The sequence below is a fragment of the Silene latifolia genome, chromosome 9, assembly GCF_048544455.1.
Source record: "Silene latifolia isolate original U9 population chromosome 9, ASM4854445v1, whole genome shotgun sequence".
Taxonomy (NCBI): domain Eukaryota; kingdom Viridiplantae; phylum Streptophyta; class Magnoliopsida; order Caryophyllales; family Caryophyllaceae; genus Silene; species Silene latifolia.
The window spans coordinates 202,887,816-202,893,958 of NC_133534.1; the positions used below are offsets into that span (position 1 = coordinate 202,887,816).

General features: G+C 39.1%; 1 non-coding gene across 1 annotated transcript; it reads right to left on the bottom strand.

Moving 5' to 3' along the window:
* Window positions 1–1,345: 1,345 nt before the first annotated feature.
* LOC141603850 (small nucleolar RNA R71) lies at window positions 1,346–1,451 on the bottom strand. Its single transcript, XR_012525695.1, has one exon. It is a non-coding gene; the product is annotated as a small nucleolar RNA R71 (small nucleolar RNA).
* Between the last annotated feature and the right edge of the window lie 4,692 nt (window positions 1,452–6,143).

A 6,143-nucleotide genomic window follows, 5' to 3' on the forward strand; every position in this document is an offset into this window, starting at 1 on the left:
TTAGTTTATTCATGATTATTGTTATTGTTGTAGATTCCAAAAGCATGAGTAGCTAATCTCCCTATGTTAAGATTAGGGGAGCCATGATAGTAATGTGACGGTGTTGTGAATAGGCTAGTTGATTTATTTGTGAGAATTTGTGACCATAGCAATATAACTGTAACATGTTTAGTTGAGTGTACGCTTCTAAATAACTTTAATCTGGTTAACTTTGCTCCTAGATCGGAAGATTGGAATGAACAGACCTTGGACAGTAGACTACCCTAATGAGGACGGAAGTTAAGTTAGTGGAAATCTAGGGTGGATAGCAGACCGGAATGACCTTTCCCTTGCCCTTCTCATAGTAGATTGTCTAGGCTATTTGTGATTGAGTCGATGAACTGCCATGGTGAACCGAAGTCCTGACATACCTCTTTTATCTGATTACATATCTCGAATTTTCTTGCTTTATCGCGCTTGTCTCTATTTCTCTTGCCTTTAATCTTTAGTAGTTTAGAAAACAAAACTCAAAACCCCCAAATTGTGATTTAGATAGATGGACTTACAGATAGATATCGTGTCTCCTTGTGGAGATTGACCCTACTTATCGCTAGCTTCTGTTAGTTAACTTAGGTATTTATTTTTAGTACATAACGACCGTATCAAATTTTGGCACCGTTGCCTGGGAGGCGATAGCCTATTTGTCTGTTCTTTGTTTCGTTTATCTCTCTTAGTCCCAGGGAATTTTTAATTCCTTGAGACAGTTCTCACTTATCTCCTTCAGTGTTGTTTATACCCAGGTCTAACAGGTCAGAGTTAGTTCCAAGTGATCCTGATCCAGAAAGATCCTTTCGTCATAGACTAAGACTGCAAATGAAGCTTCAAAAGGAAGTCTTGAGTACTTTTGAACCGGAGTTAGAACACTTTTTATCTGCAGAAGACCCGTCTTGAGAAGAAAACAATTCTATTTCTACCGTCAAGCCAGTGAAGATGCCTAACATCGCGAGTCACTCAGAGCCCACAACTGCCTTAATCCCTAAAGGTTTCAAGCTTGCGACCGAGGATGGCAATACTTTTGACATCCTACCATCTTACATTAAGTTGGTCGAACGAAACCTGTTCCGAGGAGTGGCGGGTGAAGATCCGCGTAAACATATGGAGGTTTCCACTGACTATTGCACTACCATTCCCGCTACTAAGGGAGTGACCCAGGATAAGATTAAGGAGGTCTTTTTTCCCTTTTCTTTAACCGATGGAGCCCGTGAATGGCTCACTGATCTTGATCGATCTGCAGCCGGTATTACTGACTGGGAGAGTTTGGCCCTTGCTTTCTATAAAAGGTATTTTCCTTCACAACGAACTAATCAGCTGAGAGGGAAAATTACAAGTTTTATGCAGATACCTGATGAGAACTTGTATGAAGCTTGGTGCCGTTTTAAGAAGTTGGTGAGGTCTCTTCCTCATCATGGGTTTGATCAGTGGTTTTTATGCAACCAATTCTATAATGGGTTGTTTGATGATCATCGTGCTATATTAGACGCCTCATCTAATGGGCGATTTCAGAATAACAATGATGATGACAAGGGATGGGGTATCATAGAGGAAATGGCTACCCATTGTGCTGAGTATGGGAATCCAAGAGGAGGTATTCGTACTATTTCTTCAGTAGATAGTGTAGTTGTGGCTCAGCTGGAAGTCATGAATGCCCGTTTTGATAAGCTAGAACTGCAGAATGCTGGTGATCAACAGATGAATCACTTGTTGACTAGGCAAGAAGCCTTTACTTGTGAGAGATGCGGTAGTAATGACGGTCACACTGCTGTTGACTGTCTAACTAAGAAGGAGAAAGTCTTTGCCTTTCAGCAATATAGGCAAGGAGGTTCTTATAATAGTAATCAGAGTGGAGTCCATCCCAATTTGAGATAGACTAGTCAGAATGTGCTAAATCCTACCCCTCCTCCGCAGCAGCAACAAGCTTACGTTCCGCCTCATAAAGCTCAACAAGGCTTTCAAAAGCCTCCATCCTTTCCACCGCCGCATCAGGGAGCTTCTTCTAGTGGAGTTAGTGAAATGGTAGAATTGAAGTCGATGATCGAATCATTGACTAAACAACTGCAGATGAGTGACCAACAGAAAGATGCGTCGATAAAGTCACTTGAGAACCAAATAGCTCAACTTGCCACTAACCAATCTTCAAGGAAGCCGGGTCATTTAACATCTCAATCTGAAAAGAATCCTCATGAAACGGTAATTCTGATTAATTTGCGAAGTGGTATTTCTTATGAAGGACCCAAAATGTTGACTGGTGAAGACAAATCAGACCCGAGCCTTGTTGTTGCTGAGGGTGAACAGTCATCCATTGACGAAACTGAGCTTAATCCGAGGAAAATACTCGATCGACTCATTTCTGGTGGTCGATCGAGTAGAATTGCTGAGAATATTACTCGATCGAGTGTAACTGTTGGTCGATCGAGTAAAGCTACTAATCAAGACTTCGATCGAGAGGAGGAAATGCCTCGATCGAGTGAAATTTCCGAGACAAATACTCGATCGAGTGAAATCACACCTCGATCGAGTAATGCTGATAAAGAGGATTTCGATCGAGTGGCTAATAATGCTCGATCGAATGAAAATGCTGCTGAAAGACCTTGATCGAGAGGAAAAAGAGATCGATCGAGTAGAAATGATTTTGATCCTGTCGAGACATTGGCAGAAAGAAACAAAGGATTAGAAATTCCTATTACGGTCCCCTTTCCAAGGCGATTGAAGAACAATAAGGCCAACCAAAAGTTCGGGAAATTTGCTGAAATCCTGAAGAGCCTTCATGTCAACGTTCTTTTCGCCGAACTGCTTACCCAGGTACCCTCTTATATGAAGTTCATGAAAAAAAATTTATTGCGTAAGAGACATATAAGTGACCATAAAACAGTGGCTTTGACTGAAATAGAGTCCGCCTTAGTTCAGAATAAGACACCACCCAAACAATCAGACGCGGGTAGCTTTTCAATTCCTTGTCATATAGGGACCCACTTAATTGACAACGCGCTATTTGACTTAGGAGCTAGCGTGAGTGTCTTACCTCTTTCTCTTACTAAGAGACCAGGTTTGATCAAATTTAATTGTACCAATATGACCGTTCAGATGGCCGACCGTAGTATATCACGGCCACTAGGTGTCTTAGAGGACATACGTGTGAAAATCGGGAGATTCTTTATTCCCGTTGACTTTGTGGTCTTAGACATACCCGAAGACTCTCACACTCCTATTATTTTAGGGCGACCATTTTTGTTTACTGCTCGTGCGGTAATTGATGTCGGGGGAAATACCCTTACCTTCCAGGTAGAAGATGAGGAGCTAACGTTTCATCAGTCCAAAGCTCGTAGGGCATCTATGCAAGTTCAACCTTACAATGCCTTACCCTCTATTGACCCTAACTTAGACACTCCAGCTGAAAGTATTGAATATCGTGCTGCTATAGTGACACCTCCACCTCAGACTGAGAGAAAAAAGGAGGACCATACCGTTGTTTTCCTTGCTGCAGGTATAGATAGAGTGGATACTGGAGATGCCGTCAATCGTAGTACAATGAAGGTCAATTCAAGTGATGGGAATGCCGCCAATGCAGATAGGAATGTCAAAGGGAAGAGGAAAGTGAAGGCATATGTGGACGCAAACTATTCTCCTTCCATCAGTTCGAGTACAAGCTCATGACGATCAAAGAGGACGGTCCGAGATGCTGAACGGACCTCCTCCAGTCAGAAGCCCTCTTTTGGGCTACTACAGTGTTTTGGAAGATGAGCGTGGAATGCCCCGTTGTAACACTTTGTAATTTTGAATTTACGTTAGACATTTTAATTGCGTTTTTAGACTGATAGACAATAACGTAGTTAGTTTTAGTGAAAATCGTATATAGACTGCGTATTTTTGTGATTTGGTATTTGCGGGAAGTATTTCTATGTGTTTCTATGCAGGTTTGGGGAAGACTTACTGCTTTGGGATGCGCGCCAGGAGAAAAAAACTCGATCGAGTACTTTTTGTACTCGATCGAGAGGATTGCCCAGGAAAAGAGGTCGATCGAGCAGTTTCAGGCTCTCGATCGAATTGTCAAAAGGAAGAGTTCTCGATCGAGAAGAATTTTACTCGATCGAGTAGAATGCAAGAGGAAGCTCTCGATCGAGTATCTAAGGCTTATAACACGCAGGAAGTCTTATTTCTTCTTTCACTTTTTATTCTATTTCTTTTCTCCCTTTTGTTTATTCGATAAACCCTCTAAATCCTCCCAAAACCTCCATTTTCTTCCCTATCACTAGTAAAAAAACGCCTATTGCGTCACTTGAATTACGTCAATTCTGGAAAACACGACGCAAAAAGTACTCACTTTTGGCGGGAATGTAATTTCGCCCTATAGGTAAGCTTAATGCGTCAATTTTTGGAAGAAACTGACGTTTATAATGCGTCAGTCCTCAGCAAAACTGATGTATTTTATATTTAATCAAAATACATCAATTATATTACGAAACCGATTTATTTGATATTAATTTTTGCATCAATTATATCTAAAACCGATGCAAATGATGTTTAATTAAAAAAAAACGAAATTATATTGATTTTGCTAGGGTTTCGTCTATCGTTTAATTTAGTTTTCTCCTCAGCAAACCCTAGAAAACATCATAATGCGTCAGTCCTCAGCAAAATTGATGTATTTAATTTTTGCATCAATTATATCTAAAACCGTTGTGTAATGCTTGTACTGTGATTTGAAGTTAAATATAGCATAATTTCTTTTTCATTATAAGTATTTGGCTTAGACGGAGTAGATTTGATGATTAGGTTGATGAAATTAGGGATTTTCTCTTCAATGCAAATTAGGAGTTTCTGATTGTTACTTTCACCTGAGATTTGATGCTTGTACTGTGTCCGCCTACGAAGTCTAAGTTATGTGCTCAATTATATTCGATAATTAGGGATTTTCTCTTCAATGCAAACAGGATATTATTGATGTTGTCGAGGCATGTGAATTCTCTAGGAAAGTTTATGGATAGTCTAATCCTACAAGTTTAATCATATTTTTTTCTTTTTTTTTAGTTAATCCACAACTCTTACCTTTTTTATACCTCATTTTTAAAACCCTCACCTGTTGATGGGTATTGAATATATGTGTTTTAAGTTGAATGAGATTGTAAAGTTGTGTTTTCAGTTTGAAATTATAGTGTTTTCTTAATATTTATGGTGGAATATGTGTTTAATTTCTGATTTTAGGAAGCTGAACTTATAAAAGAAAAGACGCATGGATATAGGTTAAACAAAGCCCATTTATTTGCTGTAAATTTGTTCCCAAGATATCGGGAAGTATATGAAAGTTCCTGATTGAGTGGGCTCATCCAGAAATGCAGCCATACAAACCAACGGTAATTTTAATGTCTGAGTTTGATTATTTTGCTGTTGTTTGAAGATGTCATGGTTTCTTTATCTGTTTCCTTGTACATTTGTATTTTGCTACATTCATAGCTCTTGGATGAAGTAGTAGTGTTATTAGCTCCCCCTCTCTATGTTAGACTTCTTTGTTGCGGTTGGACCTGATGATATCTTTATCCACATGCTATTTGTTATCTACATGAAAGTTGATAGGTGAAGGGATTGGTGAGATCCAGGTATGGTTCTTTGAACATCTCTGGCTCATTTTGTTGCAGTTTATATCAGAATTAGACACATGTTTTTCATTGATAATTCAAGTGTTGCAACCCCCATTGTATTAGATTTTGAGTAAAGTAGACCACTTCATCTCAGAATAAGGCGGGTTTTGAATTTAAGTTGTGAGTCTTCAAAAATGCCTGACTTTATTTACATTGCTAGATATTTTTGATTTAGATTTGGCGTAATCTTGTCAGTAAGATGAGAATTTACGTTAAAGGCATGAACTGCATTTAGTAAGCTACACATTTCAGTATTCACGTTAAGCAATCAGAATAGATTATCTCTTATCTCTTCTAGTATTTTATTTATCATGATTGCCTAAGTTAAGTAACGTTCTCTGATCTTTTTGTTGACATATCAACATTGCTAGTCTATATAGGTTTGGAATCCTCTTGGGATAATAGGCGTGATCACGGCCTTATCCAACCTGTTTTAAATCTGCTAATCCGATTGTGGCGAACGTTATTTAA